The sequence below is a fragment of the Pan troglodytes genome, chromosome 13 (genome assembly GCF_028858775.2).
Source record: "Pan troglodytes isolate AG18354 chromosome 13, NHGRI_mPanTro3-v2.0_pri, whole genome shotgun sequence".
Classification (NCBI taxonomy): domain Eukaryota; kingdom Metazoa; phylum Chordata; class Mammalia; order Primates; family Hominidae; genus Pan; species Pan troglodytes.
The window spans coordinates 53,808,423-53,828,639 of record NC_072411.2 but is presented as its reverse complement, the minus strand read 5'-3'; the positions used below and the strand labels follow the sequence as shown (position 1 = coordinate 53,828,639).

The window sequence follows — 20,217 nt, the reverse complement described above, 5'->3', positions numbered from 1 at the left end:
TTATGCAGTATTTCTTATCAATGTCTAGCCCTTGTGTATTGTTCTGAAAACTAAAGTTTAAATCTTTATGCTGTTGCTTGCTAGATATCCTGTTCTTTGGTAGAAAATTCCCATAGTCTACTCAAGAAGTGCCTAAAAATGGATTTGTGTTGATTTTAAGCCCATCTAATAAATTATATGTGTTTTCTATGGTATCGTATGGCTTGTCTTAACTGATGACACAGCCTAGAGGATTTCTGTCACAATTTGTGCTTTATTTGAATACAAAGTCTTTTTTTTTTTTTTTTTTCAGACAGAGTCTCACTTTGTCGTCCAGGCTGGAGTGCAGTGGCGCGATCTCGGCTCACTGCAACCTCTGCCTCCTGAGTTCACGCCGGTTGTCCTGCCTCAGCCTCCCAAGTAGCTGGGACTGCAGGCGCCTGCCGCTACGCCCGGCTAATTTTTTGTATTTTTAGTAGAGATGGGGTTTCACCGTGTTAGCCAGGATGGTCTCAATCTCCTGACCTCGTAATCTGCCCGCCTCAACCTCCTAAAGTGGTGGGATTACAGGTGTGAGCCACCGCGCCTGGCCTAAATAAAAAATCTTGAAATGGAAGATATTCACCTAACCCTCAACAAACCATGATGTAATGAAGCATGAGTCACACCATTTTGTCTCTTTCCTAATTCAAATAGGTCCCTGGCATTAGTTCATGCCGAGACTAGAAAACTGAACCCTAGTACTGTTTTTTAAAACAGTTTTAACAGGAAATTAAACTATATGTTTGAAATCATAAGTAAAAGTTTGTTGCTTGCATAAGAGTAGCCTCTTGATTCTCATAGTGGTAATTTTGTGTCATATCATTTAGATGTTGAACCATTTCATTTGTGCATGTGTATATGTGCCCAAATTCCTCCTCTTTGTTTAGAATCTGCTTACAAATAAAACTAATAGAATCTGAATACATTTATCATATATTCTTCCAGGGTTTTTCTTAACTGACTATAGAGAGTGGCTGTAAGTTCTGGGGCAAAGCTTGATTGTATTTTCAGTGATATATAGTTACATTGTTTCATGTTAAAATCATCATGCATGGAAAGTGAAATGTGCATATGATTTTAAATTATTGTAATATGTACTATACCCTTCCCCTAAACTTCTTTCATTGATGATACACAGAATTCCTCTATTTTTGCTTGAAAATAGTCCTTTAGATTGGAGTAGCCTTTTCTTAGATCCCTCTGTGGTTCCATGAGATGAGGTGATACCTGCAAAGCACTTTTAAAGATTTTTTTTAGGCTAATGTCCAAGATACAGCATTGAGGAGGCAGCTATGTCTAATGAGGGCTCTCTTGGTTGCTAGAGATGAGAGAAATGTATACTAATCATTTTAATTTGTACTTAAAATACATTTTACTAATCATATTGATTTTAAATATGACAAATTCTTCTAGTAGATACTAATCTTTCTTGTTTATCATATTGTCCTAGAGAAGCCTAGGTAAAAATGGGTTCCACCTAGTCTGTTTGTATAACACCTTCCCCCCTCCCCTCTCCATCCCTGCCAATTGGGCTCTATGCATATTGACAAGCAAATAAGAAAACCTTAGGTTTCTTGTATTTGAATTTCCAAAACAATAAAAGGTTTTGACTCAAGATTTGCATTCAAGAAGAGGCAGAAATTTTGTCTCATCTTTTTATCATTTTGTGAACTTGTGTTTCTCTGTATGCTTAGAAAATTTTACACACAAGGAATGTTTGAAAAAGTGAGAATTTTAGAGTGCTTGGGTGGTTTTTATTTGGTCAGTGCTGATGTGTTAGGTGTTTAGCGAAATAATGCTTCAGGACCTTTTTGACAACACAGCTTCATGAATGACTGGGGGATATTTATGTTTGTGCTGAGAAAAGGGAGGGAGTGGGCAGGTTGGAGTGGGGACCTTTCCATTGAAAGCAGTGCAGTCAGCTGTTTCGTAGATGCATTTTTTCTTTATGCTTGTAACATTGTTCTTGTATCCATAATTGACTGAAATGTCAAGCTCCAGGAATGCAAGGCATTTATCAGGTGACCAGAAGTAGAACCTTGTTGATTATGAAATGGAAGAATAATGTCAAGATAGTGGGGGTAAAATGACAAATAAGATTTTACTGGTGAATTTCCATGCTTAATATGTACATTAACCTCTTTTTAAGTTGCATGTTAATCTGGTATAATGTATTGTGTCTGGTTTATGCTTTGAGTAAAAAGGAAAAAAAAAGACTTGAGTTACAATTGTTACTCTATTATGTACTATTACATATACCTTTTCTTTTAGAAAGGGTTAATTATAATTACTATTCACACCTCTGTGTTGTCAGTGTTTTTATTCTGGTTTATTCTCTAAACATACAGATTCAGTGTTGGAAAGACTGGGATCCACATGGTAATTGAAAAGGTATGACAGCTGCATTGTACAAATGACAGAAAGATTGTCCTGATCTTCTCTAGGAAACTTTTCTGGCACTTGGTCAATTTATAGAGCTCTCTATCTTGTATTTCTGAATGTTAGAATTGGAAATGAGCCTGACAAATAATGATCAGTTTGCATAGTTGATTTCTTTTAAAATCTGAGAAAAGTTCAGTCATTTGAAATGAATATTATTAAAGCGAACATTCATGAGCATAGTTGATAGTAAACAGAAGAAAAAAGGGAAAAAAGCAGGGAGAGAGGAGTCAGCCCCAGTGACATGCTGACTTGAATGTTGTGTTTGTCCCCTCCGCTAGAATGTAAGCCCCAGGATGGCAATTATATCTCTCTGTGCTGAACACAGTGCCTGGTATGTAACAGGTGTTCAATTTATATGTGTTGACGAATGAATGAGTGGACTACTAATGTTTTTGTTGTTTTTTTCTATCTCTTTTGTTCTCATAGGTAGGTTTTTTTTTTTGACCTATGTGATTGCAGCATACTGCCTCGTTTAATTCTTATGTAACACTTACCTCAATTCTCATTTAATTCTGCCTAACTTCAAAAGAGTTTTTAGGTGACTGTATGTTTTTCTCATTCATTCTTTCAGTAGAAATAGCACTTATTTCCTTAAAAATGATCTAAAAGCATCATGCAGTGGCAGATATATACAAGTTTTATGTATTTGAAATCTGTGTGGGCCTACATCAAGGAATGTAAGTAACATACCAGAGTTTGTTGTCAGCATCTGCAGATACTGAAATAGTAAATGGTATACCAGCTTTTTTGGAAAAACAGCTGTGTCATCTTATTCATCTTCTATGCTTGTTCTTCATTTTTTAATATCTGGAATATCCCCTTTTTGCTAGTAAATAACTTTTGTCCCGTGAAATTGATGAGATTTTCACAACATTAGAATAACCTCTAACAGTCCTTTTGAATGTGTTCCTTATGATTGATTACCACCCTTTTGGGATTCCATGAGTTGGGATGCCTAGGTGACCCATTATTCTCATCATTACGTACTTTGCATTCTAGCCAGTTATTCTATACCAAAATAGATGTTTACCGAAAAAATCTTTTTGAAACAATTCCAATATATTTAGATCCCCAAATTATATTCTACTGTATTTCCTATATTATTACAAATAACATTGCAATGGCCATCTACTTAGTGTGTTTTTTCATATTTAAAATTATTTCTTCTGGCTGTAATCTCAGGTGAAACTACTGGATTAAATGGTAGGATGGGATTTGAGGGTGCCTATTTCAAATTTTCACTAATATGTTAAACAACAAAACCCTCTCCAATTTAATAGAGAGATAAGCATATTGTTATATTTTGCACCTATTTAGTTATTGAGACTATTTTTCTTTGCTGTTTTAATTCCCTCTGAATTGTTCTTTTGCTTTATTCATTTATTATAATCTTGGTGTTCTTGTGAGTAAATTAAATTCTTAAAACAGTAAATATAAGTACCATGTGCTAACCAATTTCGCCACTGGAGCTCTGTTTAAATAGTGAATATATTATCTTTTGTCATGTTTTTGCAGATGTGTGTGCAAAACACATCCTAGTATACTGCTTAAATTTTTATGATTATCTTTTCAGCATATAAAGTGGTGTGTTTTTTGAGACAGAGTTTCACTCTGTCACCCAGGCTGGCGTGCAGTGGTGTGATCTTGGTTCACTGTGACCTCCGCCTCCCAAGTTCAAGCAATTCTCCTGTGTCAGCCTCCCGAGTAGCTGGGGTTACAGGCATGCATCACCATGCCTGGCTAATTTTTTTGTATTTTTGATAGAGACAGAGTTTTGCCATCTTGGCCAGGCTGGTCTCGAACTCCTGGTCTCAAGTGATCTGTTCATCTCAGCCTCCCAAAGTGCTGGGATTACAGTTGTGAGTCACTGCACCTGGCCTAAAAAATTACAGCCAGGCGTGGTGACTCACACCTGTAATCCCAGCACTTTCAGAGGCTGAGGTGGGCGGATCACTTGAGGTCAAGAGTTTGAGACCAGCCTGTCCAATATGGTGAAACCCCCTCTCTACTAAAAATACAAAAAATTAGCTGGGTATGGTGGTGCACGCCTGTAATTCTAGCTACTTGGGAGGCTGAGGCATAAGAATCGCTTGAACCTGGGAGGCAGAGGTTGCAGTGAGCCAAGATCACACCACTGCACTCCAGCCTGGATGATAGAGTGAGACTCTGTCTCAAAAAAAAAAAAAAAAAAAAAAAAAATCAGCCTTGTACGGTGACTCATACCTGTAATCCCAGCACGTTGGGAGGCCGAGGCGGGTGGATCACCTGAGGTCAGGAGTTCAAGACCAGCCTGGGCAACGTGGTGAAACCTCCTCTCTACTAAAAATACAAAAATTAGCTGGGCACGGTGGCACGTGCCTGTAATCCCAGCTGCTCAGGAGGCCAAAGCAGGAGAACCGCTTGAGTCCAGTAGGTGGAGGTTGCAGTGAGCCAAGATTGTGCCATTGCACTCCAGCCTGAGCAACAGAGCGAGACTCTCAAAAAAATAAATAAATAAAAATTTTTAAAAATTACATAAGATATACATGACTCTTTTGAGTGAAAATCAGAAAAGAGACATAAGTCAAATTGAGATAACCGTTACCAACACTTTGGGACATATAGCAGGGTTTCAGTTAGCAGTGGATGACATACACGGTGGTGGTCCTGTAAGATTGTAATGGAGCTTAAAAATTCCTATCACTTAGTGATGTTGTAACTGTTGTAATATTGTAGCACAGTTTGTTTTTAGAATAAATTTAGCCTAAGTGTAGGGTGTTTATAAAGTCTACAGTACTGTACAGTAACGTCCTAGGCCTTTACTTTCACTCACCACTGACTCACCCAGAGCAACTTCCAGTCCTGCAAGCTCCAGTCACATTAAGTGCCTTATACAAGTGTACCATTTTTTTTTTATCTTTTAAAGAAATTTTGTATAAATTTATGGGGTACAAGTACAATTTTGTTACATCTATAGGTTGCATAGTGGTGAAGTCAGAGCTTCTAGTGTATCCATCACCCAAGTAACATATGTTGTACCTACGTTATGTTTAGATACACAAATACATAACCATTGTGTTAGAATTGCCTACAGTGTTCAGTACAGTAACGGGCTGTACAGGTTTGTAGCCTAGGAACAATAGGCTATACCATGTAGTTATACCATCTAGGTTTGCATACATAGACTCTATGATCACCCAATGATGAAATCACTTGTAATGCATTTCTTAGAACAAATCCCCATCATTATGCAACAAATGAGTATACATTTCTTAGTTTGTTTTGAATACAGAATTCCAAAAACAACTTTATTTTTCCATGATATACTGTAAACATCATTTACATATAAAACATTTTAATGGATATATTGTGTTTGCTGTTTGGACATGACATAATTTAACCAGTCTAATGTTGATGTACACTGTTGTTCCTTATTTCTTACCATTGCAGTAATTTTACTGTAGTTAACATTTGGAGTTATTTTTCATAGAATGAATTCTCACAAGTCCAATCGCTGTGTCAAAGCGTATGGCCTTTTAAAAGGCTTTGGTAGCCTGTTGCCTAATTGTCTTCCCAAAAGATTCCCCACATCCTGGTCAATTCTTCAGCATATACACGGCCATCTCTATATTAAGACACTTTATATTAAGATTTGTAAACCTGTTGACTACTGTCACAGGCCACCACCACTCTGGGCATCTTCAGGTCATGCTGCATGTTCACCAGTCCTTCCAGCAGTGGGCAGTGCAAAGCTTCCCTCCGCCCACAAGGTTTCTGTGATCTTTATCCTTTATTGTGCGGTTTACTTGTTAACCGGCTTATAATGTATTCAGCCTATGCTAATCATTGACTCCTTTTGCGAAGGGTAGAAGGTAAAAGATGTATACAATCTCTCAGCTGACCTTTTTTTAATGTTGGGGAAGAATAATGAACAACTTTTATTATCTACCATAGACGGCCAGTCTTCTGCTTCTAGGATGCTCTCCCACCAATGTGTCCATCTATGCTGTCAGCCCTAAATGCCAGTCCTGTGTAGGAAGTCCTGTGTTCATTCAGAAAAGTCACCCAGTGTCCATCCATTTATGTCCATCATATTAAAAACAGTTGAGTTATATGATAAAACATGCTACCATTAAGTATTTTAACATTTAAATAATATGAGGAAATTATTAATGGTTGTGACATGTTAAACAGGATAAACAATTTTTTTTATAATATAAACTTTTACATCTATCGTCTGAATTATGCGAGAACAAAAAACATAGAAAAAAGATAGGAAAGTACCTTGGGAAGCTGAGGCCGGAGGACTGCTTGAGCCCAGGAACTCAAGATCAGCCTGGGCAACATGGCAAAACCCTGTCTCTACAAAATATTTTTTAAATCTAGCCAGGCATGGTGACAGGTACCTTATAGTCCCAGCTGCTCAGGAGGCTAAGGTGAGAGCATCACTTGAGCCCAGGAGTTCAAGGCTGTGGCGAGCTGTGTTTGCACTCCAGCCTAGGTGTCAGAGTGAGACTATGTCTTAAAAAAAAAAAAAAGAAGAAAGAAATGTATTATAACATTAGGAGTTGTAGGCGGCAACATTACAACCAGTATTTTTCTGATTACGATTTTGTATGTTACAAATATTCTATATTGAGCGCATTATACCAATAATCAGAAAACATTGCTGAATCATTTTGTCTTTAAAGAATCATCTAATAGGGATGGGAAGGAATACAAAAGTTGTATTAAGTAAATGGGATGAAGCTCTCAGTTTAGAGATCAAGATGATTGGTAAGTGGAATACTATGCAGCCATAAAAAGGAACAAAATAATATCCTTTGCAATGTGGCTGGAGGTTGTTATCCTAAGCGAATTAACATAGAAACAGAAAACCAAATACCACATGTTCTGACTTATAAGTGGGAGCTAAACATTGGGTACTCATGAACATAAAGATGGCAGCAATATTGGGGACTATTAGAGGGGTAAGGGAAAGGGGGCCAAAGGTTGAAAAGCTTTGTTGTACTATGCTCAGTGCCTCGGTGATGGGATCAGTCATGCCCCATACCTCAGCTTCATGCAATACACTCAGGTAACAACCTGCACATAAATCCCCTGAAGTTAAAATAAAAGTTGAAATTAAAAAAAAACAACAACAACAAAAGGTGATTGGTAAAAATTCACTGATGCAATGCCATTTGCAACCTTCAGTGCAAGTTTGATTTTGACCGAGTTCTTACCAATTATTGCAGATGTAAAGAGATTACCTTTTTAGCTTATGCCTTGATATTATGTGTTTTGCTTTAGATGGTTTGGTGGTTGGTTGGTTTGTGGGATAGGTTCTTTTTGGCTGTGTAGTAATGACATCAAATGCCCGCAGAGAATTAGTTGTAAATGGTAATGGTCTTTTTAAATGGTTTAACTGCTGTACTCAAAATACTCTTCAACCTGATCTGGTGTCCTAAAAGTTTAGTACTTCTAATAAGATCTAACATGTGGTTGCATTTGTTATAAATGCCAAAGTTATATTTAAAAACACCCAAAGGGGCTGGGTGTGGTGGCTCACACCTGTAATGTCAGCACTTTGGGAGGCCCAGGCAGGAGGAGAACCTGAGCCCAAGAGTTTGAGACCAGCCTGGGCAACATAGTGAGACCCGCATCTCTACAAAAAACAAACAAAAAAAATAGGCATGGTGGCGTGTGCCTGTTGTCTCAGCTACTTGGGAGGCTGAGGTGGGAAGATCACTTGATCTTGGGAGGTTGAGGCTACAGTGAGCCATGATTGCAACATGCAACACTGCATTCCAGCCCAGGGGACCATGAGACTATCTCAAAAAAACAAACAGACAAACAAAAACCCACTCCAAATGTAAAGTGAATAGTTCAGATCAGGTGTACTGGAGGCTATATGAAGAGAGACAGTGATAGCAAGAGTCAACAGTCCTTATAGACTAAAGTGAGGTAGTAGTAGTAGTAGGCATTGGGGAACCACTGAAGGTTTGCTTGTTTTATTTTAAGACAGGATCTTGCTGTGTTTCCCAGGCTGGAGTGCAGTAGCATGATCATGGCTCATTGCATCCTTGACCTTCTGGGCTCAAGTGATCCTCACACCTCAGCCTCCCAAGTAGCTGGGACTACAGGCACATACCACCACGCCTGGCTAATTTTTTTTTTTTTCTTAGAGATGTGGTCTTGCTGTGTTGCCCAAGATGGTCTCAAACTCTTAGACTCAAATGATCTTCTCACCTGGGCCTCCAAAAGTGCTGGGATTACAGGCATGAGTCACTGCACCTGGCCTGGGAATAACAGTTGAAGGCCAGCCTCTTAAAATGAAAGTTATTGTGGCAACTTCTAAAAGATGGGTTGAAAAGAGAGGAAACTGGGGATAACATCATAAATAGATTATTATATTATCCCTGGTGAAAGAAAATGAAGGCCTGCAACAAGGCAGAGAAGGCAAAGGTAAACTTGATATCTAATGGAATATGGGTAAGTAACCATATAAGTTATCAGCCAAAATGGGACATGCTTAAGAGTCAAAGAAGGCACTATTAATAATTACTCCAGCATATCAAAATACCACATTATACCCCATAAATACATACAATTTGTCAACTAAAAATAATTTTTTTTTTTAATTCATGAAAAAGGGGCATAAGAAGAAGAAAAACATTCCTGCAGGACTAGTCTGGGCAGAAGAGGAGTTGTGGTAACTAGATATGAGGAGAAAGAGAGGAAGGAGGCACAGAGCAGTTGGAGCTTGCTGCCTGGAAGAATGACGGTATGATAAAGAGATGGGATGATGTGAAATAATTCACATTGTTAATTATGAAGTGTGTTTTGAATCACCTCAGTGTTACCCAGAAACGACACTCAGTTATCATGTTCAGATAGGGGACAATGTGTTTTTGCAGTGATAGCAGTGGAGGGGAAGGGTTGTCAGCTTAAGGGGCAGTTGGTCATTCTGTCATCAAGTGAATTAGTAGCAAGACTTGACCAGCATTTGTGAATAATGAAGCTTTTCTTGCTGACAAACTGCTGGTGTTTACATTGGGCCATTATAATAGGCAATTTAATGTCATTAATGACCTTTATATAAAAAATAACTTGTGAATGAATGAATGTAGTGAACATTAAGTACTGCTAATAGAAAAAAAATGGGCAAGGCTTCTTTACCAACTTGGCAGAATGATCATCAGTATTTCTGCCTGTTCTTTGCCTCAGGTACACACATATTTATTTATTTATTTATTTTAGTTTTAGAGACAAGGTCTGACTATGTTGCCCAGGCTGGACTTCAACTCCTCAGTACAAGTGATCCTCCTGCCTGAGCCTCCTGAATAGCTGGGACTACAGGCCTGCACCACCATGCCCTGCTCTAGTTACACAAATCTTAAAATGATGCTGTTATGTTAATTCAATTAAGAAAGTAAACTAGTTCTATGATCCAAGCACATAGTTGTGACTCAATTCATGTTGTTGTTTTTATTCCTGAAATGATATTGTAAAATAAGAGCTTTGCCTTAAAGTTTTTGTTACTCAGTTTTTACATTTGAGGTAAGAAGGCAAGTGGCAGGGAAGAATGATTAGCAATAAAGCTTTTTAAAAGTTCTTCAGAAACAGTAGACAATTGGTTGAGTCAAATTGACCTATAATGACTATTCCCAGGAATTTCCTAGTTCTTATTCCTTTGGAAGGAATTGTAACTACCTTATGCCATGTAAAGAATGCTGCTATTTTACGTTTATTACAAAGATGTGCCTACAGATAAGAATCAAACTGGAGAACTTTAAAAATGTTTTAACTTTACCTGATCTTTTTCTTAGAAAGCAAACTGTAAGTAGGATATGGTGCCAAGAAAAATCATCAGCCTGATACTGTGAAAAAAAGACACCCTATTAATATGCCCACAACATTATCAGCAAGCTAAGTAACATCCCTGGACCTTAGTTTCATTATATTTTTAACTAAGTATGTATCAGAGCCCTTAACACAAGCCCAGTATATTTTGGAACCTCAATAAATAGTGGTTTTGCTGATTGTCTTTTTAACAATTTCTAAAATATTGAATACTGGTTATTATAATTAAATGTATTCTAAATATCTATTCTTTCTGTCTCATGCCTTGATCTAGCCTGTTCCTTCCACCTAGAATGCCTTTTCCTTCCTTTTCTCACATAGCAATCTTTGACATATCCTTGAAGACTGAACTCTCCCATCAGCCTGGGAGGTCTGGCCTGGTCTGGAAGACGGTTCAGCACGTCTTTCTCTGTTGCCATAGTGCAGGATTTTTGTCTATTTTCAGCAGGTCGTTCCAGACTGCAAGCCGCTGGAGGGCAGTGACTCGATCCCATTCAGCTCCATATCCCCACTATCAGCATGGCATGCACTGGGGGTGTCCATACATATACAGAACAGAAACTTTCAGGGTTTGGCCAATTTTACTTTTCCTTAGCATGTATTATCATAAAGTGATGTAAGTACTATATGCCTGGATTTGTCTTATTACTACATCTATTTGTTAGTAAAAGGAGGTTACATGTTGCCTTAGTGGTTTCTTTGCACTTAAATATTTTTGAAATTATTTGGTTCTTGGCTGGGAACTTAGTCCAATGTGTCTGCTAAAGTATTTCCCATTTCTTGCCACCTCTACAATAGTGCCATAATTTCCAAGTTGATTTGACATGTATCATCTTTATTCTCACAATCCTGAGAGGTATATAGAGCAAGAATTAAGTTCTACATTTAACAAAAGAGAAAACACACAGAGATTGATTGGCTCTAGGTTATATAGCTAACTGGTAACAAACCAATTTTTATTAAAATTAATTTTAAAATTTTAACTTTTAAAGTTTATCTTAAATGATGAACATCGCTTGTGTTTTTCTTGCATGTAGTTTCTATTTTAGGAGAATTTGCCTAGGGGTAGTTCTGAAACCAAGTAAAAGTAATTGGATTATGAAGGTCTTCTACCTTAAACTAGCTGTCAACTTTAAACTCAACCATTTAATAATTAAATTTAAACTTTACATTTGTTTAATTTAGTAATGTTTCTTCACATTAATCAATTTTTCAAATTAGGAAAGTAATAAATGACAAAAATGGAAGAACATTTATTAAAGATAGAAAAATAAAATGTTTAATGGTCTTGTACATATAAATGGTGTTAATGTTTTGGCTTCATTTTAATAAAGCTTTTATTAAATAGTGTCAGAGAGGTGGTTATTTTGTAAAGAAAATGTAAACTCTTTTTTCAAATTATAAAATTACTTGCTTATTTTCATACTTGGTGAGAGCCAAATTAAAATTATTTATAGTTTAATGGGCTACTTTTCTAATATTTGCTAGATGAGAACTTCACTTGAATAAAAGATGTCACATAAATTTATACAACATTTTTCACAGTGAATGTGGTTCTCAAAAATTTTATTTCTAAGTTGGAACAGAAAAATATAAGAAATATAAATATGTATAATGAATATAAATTGATTTCTTAATACTTTCTACTCTGACTGAATATCAAAATTAATTAATATGCTCTTTGAATCCTAGAAAAAAAGCTAATAGTTTAAGTATTAGTAATGTACTAAAATTAAAATGACCTTAAAAAGGGATTCAGGTATTTCATGCAAAATTTTCCTTTGATTTTAAGTTACCAACTGATAGAGTACAAAAGTGATAACTTTCTGAATATTGTTGCTGTAAACAAGCATATATTCAGTTCCTGCTGTGTGAAAAGAAGCCAAATGTAATGATTGTGGTCTTATTCAGCGACAAAGTGCTGATGATATTATTTCCATAGACAGTACAATTCTGCAGCTGGCTCTGTCAGTCTAGGAAGAGAGCTCACTAAATAAAGACCATGAAGTAATTTGCAATTCAGGGGCAGCATTTTAAAGGAAATGAGCTGAAAGTCTACTCATTAAAGTCAAAGGAAACCTTGTGCTTTTTTTTCTTTTCAATATATTTGTTTCTTCAAAGTGTAGCTATACCAGCTTGCATAGCCCATATTGGGAATTCAGAAAAAGGTGACACTGTTAAAAATTTTACTTTTTGGAGAAGTTCCTTGGAGATAGATCTTTTGGGGTAAAAAAATTATTTGGGTGTCTGGAATTTAAACCTACGTTGCTCGTTTCATTTCAGACATATAAGAAATGTGTTTCAGAGGCATTTGTTAGTTGTCTGTTTCCTCGCAGTGTAAGACTGTCAAGCATATAAATGCAGGAGCCCCAGTGGCCTGAAAGCAGTCAAGAGTTCCTACCCTCCTTCTTGGCTCAATGGAAACGCAAGTGAACTATACAGCGTTCAATGGACCAATCAACAGGGCAAAAATCAGTAAGTGCATGTCCAGTTTTCTGAGGACAATATTTTAGCTACAAATGATTCTTTTGATGCTGTGTGTATCTCCTCACCCCATCCCCCTTAGGGAGTCCAAAATTGTGTCATTTGGCTTCTTATGTATAATAGCAAAATAAAAGTCAGTAGACATTTGAGTAGCTACTCTGACTTAGAAACTGCTAGCGGTCAGGGATGTAGAGAATGAAACTATGTATGTTGCCAGGTTGCTTAATCTGGTGGGACAGATTTATGAACAAATAGCTTATGTGGTGTTAGAAATATATCACAGGTAAGTATTTCTGCTTCTAGTAATCAAATTCCTGACATACATACTTTTGAAATAGCCTAAAGACCTGTAAGAAATAGGTCAGTGCCAGGGCATCTCCACTTTTTATTAGATGTCATTAGCAAGCTTGGTTCTTCTACTGGGGTAGGTTTGATTTCTTTTTTTCTTATTTGTGCCTACTGCTCTTTCACCTCTGTATTGTGGGACATTCCTTATCACATGCCCCCACTTGTTGCTACCCCAAGTCACTCAGGGTTTTACCAAACTTCCCTCTCCATCCTTGACCTTTCAGTGTTTATTTAGACCCTAGTAACCTACAGATTCATGCTGCCTATGTGATTGTTCAGATGATGTCTGAAAGGTAATGTGTGTGTCAGAAAGTGAATTCATCTTCCCTACCCTCCACCTCCTGCCTCCTCCTTTCCCATTTCTCAAATTTCGGTACCACTGATCTTGGCCCTGCAAAGTAGCAACATCCTTAAATAGAGTGTTCACATATGAGTGAGATCATGTGGTAGTCCTCTTTATGTGCCTGGCTGATTTCACTTAGTGTAGTGTTCTCCAGGTTCATCTGTGTTGTTGCAAATGACAGCATTTCCTTCTTTTTTAAGGCTGAATGGTAGGGAATCCCATCTTGCACAGTGTCTCCTGAAACACCTAACTCAGCACACAGTGGATGCTCTTCCTCCCTGCCCGCATGGGGTATTGCTGCGGACTCCTCAGGTCTCCTCCATATTCCTTTCCCCATCCCCAGCAGACAGCCTTGCTTCATAATTTAAAAGATGATAAAGGCTATGTGGTGTGAACTCCTGGACTTCTCTACCATTTTATCTCCGTTTGCTCATTTTCTGGGAGTTTGTTCTCTCTAGTCACTGAGGCTGATTCAAGTCTCCTTCCATAACTATACTCTTAGTTCCATTTCCTTTTGCATTCATGCCTTGTTTTTCTCCTTCCATAACATTTTATGGAACACCTACTATATGCATGCCACTGTGCTGATGCTGGGAATGTAGTCATCATAATTAAGATGGTCAAAGTTGAGCTTCCATTGTAATGAGGAGAATCTTTTTTATTGGTTTTTCAATCTCTTCCCCTCAAGTGGTCTGTGTGATCTAAGGCATTTCCAACTTTTCCGCTGTATAAAAAAAATAAAATCCTAGACTCTCTTAATGTTATACCTCCTTCTTGATACTACCTGATTCTTCCCTTCCCTTTTCAACCAAGCGCCTTGAGAAAACATTATAATGTTTCTGAAACTTGAGTTCACCCAAACTATTTTTAAAGAACCTTGTTCTGTATCTTGTAACCTATACAAAAATAACTAAAAATGGAATATAGACCTAACTGTAAAACTTGAAACTATAAAAGTTCTTAAGATAACACAGAAGAAAATCTTTGTGACTTTGGGTTAGGCAAAGATTTGTTAGCTGTATAACCAAAATTTGAGCCATAAAAGAAGAAAAAAAATTAAACTTCATAAAAATTAAGTATGGTAGTCTCCTCTTATCTGTAGTTCACTATCTGTGGTTTCATTACCCGCAGTGAATACCATGGTCCAAAATTGTTACATACAGTAAGATGTTTGAGATAGAGAGAGACCACATTCACATAACTTATAGCAGCATTTTATTATAATTGTTCTGATTTATTATTGTTAATCTCTTACTATGCCTAATTTATAAATTAAACTTGATCGTAGGTATTATATATAGGAAAAAAACATAGTATGTAAGATTCAGTACTATCCACCATTCCAGGTATCCACTGGGAGTCTTGAAATGTATTCCTCCTGGATGAGGGGGAGCTATTTTACTTCTGCTCTTTGAAAGATGTGTGTAAGAAAATCAAAAGATAAGCCACACATTGGAACAAATAATATTTGCAAATCACATATGTTATAAAGAACTTATATCTAAAAATCACGAGAAAATAAATAACTCAATTAAAAATATAGAACAGTGTGCTGTGGCTCACACCTGTAATCCCAACACTTTGGGAGGATGAGGTGGGCAGATTGCTTGAGTCCAGGAGTTTGAGACCAGCCTGGGCAACATGGCAAAACCCTGTCTGTACAAAAAATAGAAAAAATTAGCCAGGTATGGTGGCATGCACCTGTGGTCCCAGCTACTCAGGAGGCTAAGGTGGGAGGACTGCTTGAGCCCAGGAAGGGGAGGTGCAGTGAGCCAAGATCGTGCCACCACACTCCAACCTGGGTGACAGAGAGAGACCCTGTCTCAAAGAAAAAAAAAAGGCAAAAGATCTGAACAGACATTTCAACAAAGTAGATATACAGAGGACAAATAAGCACATGAGAAGATGCTCAACAGCATTAGTTATTAGGGAAATAATAAGTAGCTTCTCAAAAAGTTCAACCTGTGCCTATTGTATGACCCAGCCATTTCATTACTAGGTATTTACCCGAGTGAAAAAAACCCAAAGACTTGTACACAAATGTTCATAGGAGCTTTATTTATAATAGTCCACAACTGAAAAAAAAAAAAAACAAATGTCCCTTAGCACATGCAAGTACAAACAAATTGTGTTATGTCCCTACAATGGAATACTACTCTGCTGTAAGAAGGAACAAACTATTGATACACAAGACACATGAATATCAAAATTATTATGCTGAATGTAAGCCAGACAAAAAAGATTGCATACCGAATAATCCCATTTATATGAAATTCTAGAAAATGCCAAGTAATCTATAGTCACAGAAAGCAGATTAGTGGGAATGGGAGACCAGGGAAATATGGGAGCTGGGATTACAAAGGGGTGTGAGGAAACATTCTGGAATGATGGATATATTCATTATCTTTATAGTGATGATGGTTTCATGAGTGTTTACATATGTGAAAACTTACCACCAAATTGTATCCTTAAATATATGCAATTTACTAGATGTCAGTTATACCTCAACAAAGATTTTTTCGTTTTTTAGAAGGCTACATAATGTGCAAGTCCATTAATGCGACATTCATATGAAGGCAAAACTATAGAGACAGAAAACATATCAGTGGTTGCCAGGAGCCAGGGTGATAAGCAGGGTTAACCACAAAGTAGCATGGGGGACATTTTTGGGATGATGAAATCGTTTGACATTTTGATTACAGCGGTGGCCACATGACTATACATGTTTGTCGAAATTCACAGAACTGTACACTAGAGGGTACGTTTTACTATATATTAATTATACTGTAATTTTGAAAATGGAAAAATTATTCAAATAATTCTATGAATACCAGAGTTGTTTTTACTAAATTTCCACATCCTAGTACATTGAGTAGTGCACCCTTACCTGCAAGGGTTATATTCCAAGATCCCCAGTGGACACCTGAAACCATGGATAGTATGGAACCCATATATATTAAGCTTCTCCTAGACATACATACCTATGATGAAATTTAATTTATAAATTAAGCACAGTAAGAAATGAATAATAAAAAATAGAACAATTATAACAATTTACTGCAATAAAAGTTCTGTGAATGTGGTGTCTCTCTCAATGTCTTATTGTGTATAATATTTTTGGACTTCAGTTGTCTGTCGGTCAGCAAAACCACAGATAAGGGAAGACTATCTGTATATATAAAGTCAAGTATATTTTTATTTATAAATCAGATTTATTACTGATACATTTAAACCAAAATACGTTTACAAATTAAATTTTAAACACCACTAATTCAATACAATTCAAAGAAGCAACATTTATTTAATAAGATGGACAATGTTATTTTGCTGGATGTAAAACATTTGTGGGTACAGCTCCTTCCCCAGGACCACCTTCCTGGCCACCCCCCAATAGCTGGCACCAAGTGTAGTTCTCTCAAGGCCTCTCTCCCCTCCTGGATGGTCCTTCCCTTCTCCTGGATCCTCACTGCCATCCCCTGCAAAGGTTCACTGTCTGCTGTGTCTCAGCCACATGCATCCGTCTCCATTTTATGCTCCACACAGGTCTCCTGTTGGATACGCAGGAAAGGTAGCTTCTGCTCCTAAAAACGGAAAAGAAAGGAAAAAGGAAGCACCGTATAGGTCTGACCTCAGAATACAAAGTCTGAAAAACAAATGGGGAAGGTTACACACTTGCTGACACAATCCTTTCTCTGATGCTAAGAATGTCTTCATTTCTGTCGCAATACACAAGGACCCCTTCTATTACCTTAGCCTTGAAGGTGCCAGCTTGAGAAGGCAGAGACGGGAAAAATCCCACCCTGCCAAGCCTATGGTCCCATTCTAGGCTCTGAACGACCTGAAGACAGGTACAGTCTCATGAATCTTTGTATCCTCAGTGCCTTGCAGTAGCTGGCATGTGTCAGCTAATCAATGAATTAATAAATTAGTAAATGAATGCATCAACCAAATTCATTCCACTGTGATGACTTGAATAAATATTCAATGATTAAATCAGTGCAACCAAAACTAAATTAATTGCTGCCCTAATTAATTTATCAGTAGGTGTGGCAGTGGCATCTGGTTCATACACCAGTTCTCAGTAACACCCAATTGATGTTGTCTTTTCTAGATGTTCTGTTATCTGGAAGAGGCTCTGAGGACCAATCTTCACATGTTTCTGTCCAGGTTATCTTACGAAAATGCTCCAGAAGTTCATATGTTTTAAAAATAAAACATCTAGACTCTGTGATCTTGGGCAAGTTGGTAAATTTGTCTGAGACTCAGTTTCTTCAGCAGTAAAATGGGGATACCAGTAGGAACAACTTCACAGAGTTGATGTGAGAGTTAAATGAGTCAATGAATGTAAAGTGCTTGGTGCAGTGCATGGCACCAAGTGACAGTAAATGTTGATGACTTTTCCTCCTCCTCCTTGCACCAAGTGACAATAAATGTTGATGATTCCTCCCCCTCCCCCTCCCCCTACCTCGCCCTCTCCTCCTCCCTTTCTTCCTTCTCCTTCTCCTCCTTCTTCTTTCTTCTTCTTACCATTATCACCACCACCACAGCCTTTGCAATTTTTTGTTTTCTATTTCCCACTAAGATGCTAGTATATCCTTGCCTAGTTAGAGGAAGTGTTCTGAACTCTGACCCGTCTCTTCCTTGCTTAGGAGAATTCAAAGAATTTTAATTTCACCTGGGATCTCCATAGGTGACTATTGCTTTTTATTGAAATAGAATAAATTTGAGTGACTTACCAGCTCCTGGGCACACAGAGAATTGTCCTTTAGAGAAAACAACAATAACAACCTTAAGAGGAAAAATGGCACTAAATTAGAATGCGGTTTTGGTTATACAATTTCTGCAAAATTTATTCTTGAGTCTCTAGTCATCAAGGTGAAAAGTGGCTTTCCAAAAGGGAGAGGGAGTAGGTGGTGGTGCTGTGAGGAGATAATAATGACCTTGCCCTTGGGCCCATCTCTGCAGGGGAGGTGGTGTAGGCTGGTGGTGATGGGTCCGGGGTTTCAGCTGGATTCAGTTTTGAATCTTCTCTTGATCTTGTTATATAATTTGGAGCAACTTACTCTGCCACCTTTCTTAGCTTCTCTTTTCTGCTTCACAACATCCACTTCATATGAGGATTAAATGAGGTCATACAAATGTGGGAAAAAGAAAATTCTCTTTAAAAACCTAATTTCAGATGATTTCATGTTAAAGGGACTCGACCAAGGAAAATGTATCCTTCTGTTTTGGGGCCATGTACTTCTAGAAGGCAAAGCCCCAGCTGCATCTGGATGTAAGGTCAAGAGAAAGAGGGCAGTAACATTAACTGGCTCTGAGTAAGAAGGAGGGAGACTTTTACATTTTCTCTTTGAAACTCAAGAAAAGGAGTTTGGACCCTGGAACTGGAGGAAAAGGAGAGAGGAGGAAATGCCCAAAGTGATCTTTGCCAACAGGCTTGTTGGATGATGAAGTAAAGGTTGTTTTCTCTTTCACACTCTGGTTTTTTGTTACCTTTTCCCTAGTCTTCAGTGAAGCTTTACTACTTCCTTAGACTTGTATTAGCACCGCCTAGGCTTGTATTAGCACGGGAAGGTCACATTCAGAGCAAGCTGAACAGAGAATCAAGTACAGAGTTTAGAGCAAGGATCAGGAGTGAGGGTGAGCGAGATCACCGGGAAAATGTAGGTTCCTCTCTGGAGCTCCTTGGAAACAGTAGAGAGAGAGCTGAGCTTCTCCTTGTTATTAATTTATTTACATTTTCTTGTCTTTGTATTTATTTGAGCCCAGATAACTGGAAGACTGGGGACAGGTGAAACATACTTCCCCACTGAGCATGTCTACTGCTACCACCTTAGTATAAGTTATCAACACTTGGCTTGGATGACTGCTATTGCCTTTTAACTAGTTCCTTTGAATCTTTTAGTTTATTTTTTATTTTTTATTTTTTATACTTTAGATTCTGGGGTACATGTGCAGAACATGCGGGTTTGTTACATAGGTATACATGTGCCATGGTGGTTTGCTACACCCATCAACCCATCACCTACATTAGGTATTTCTCTTAATGCTATCCCTCCCCAGCCCCCCACCCCCCAACAGGCCCCCATGTGTGGTGTTCCCCTCCCTGTGTCCATGTGCTCTCATTGTTCAACTCCCACTTACGAGTGAGAACATGTGGTGTTTGGTTTTCTGTTCCTGTGTTAGTTTGCTGAGAATGATGGTTTACAGCTTCATCCATGTCCCTGCAAAGGACATGAACTCATCCTTTTTTATGGCTGCATAGTATTCCATGGTGTATATGTGCCACATTTTCTTTATCCAGTCTATCATTGATGGACATTTGGGTTGGTTCCAAGTCTTTGCTATTGTGAATAGTGCCGCAATAAACATACGTGTGCATGTGTCTTTATAGTAGAATGATTTATAATCCACTGGGTTGGGTATATACCCAGTAATGGGATTGCTGAGTCAAGTGGCATTTCTAGTTCTAGATCCTTGAAGAATCACTGCATTGTCTTCCACAATGGTTGAATTATTTTACACTCCCACCAACAGTGTAAAAGTGTTACTGTTTCTCCACATCCTCTCCAGCATCTGTTGTTTCCTGACTTTTTAATGATCTCCATTCTAACTGGCATGAGATGGTATCTCATTGTGGTTTTGATTTGCATTTCTCTAATGACCAGTGATGATGAGCTTTTTTTCATATGTTTGTTGGCTGCATAAATGTCTTCTTTTGAGAAGTGTCTGTTTATTTCCTTTGCCCACTTTTT

The 20,217-nt window shown here is 37.8% G+C and overlaps 1 protein-coding gene across 9 annotated transcripts in view; it reads left to right on the top strand.

The window, feature by feature from the left end:
* ARL5A (ADP ribosylation factor like GTPase 5A) overlaps positions 1 to 20,217 on the top strand; it is an 87,983-nt gene that overhangs the window by 29,652 nt on the left and 38,114 nt on the right. For 4 of the 9 annotated variants that reach the window (XR_010150088.1, XR_001716243.4, XR_010150091.1 and 1 more), the window contains exon 7: positions 293 to 2,320. The gene's annotated coding sequence lies outside the window, so the exon portion shown is untranslated. Of the gene's footprint in view, positions 1 to 292; positions 2,321 to 2,369; positions 5,318 to 9,077; positions 11,640 to 20,217 lie in introns of those variants that run through there. The other 5 variants (XR_010150092.1, XR_010150086.1, XR_010150087.1 and 2 more) reach the window with 5 other exon arrangements.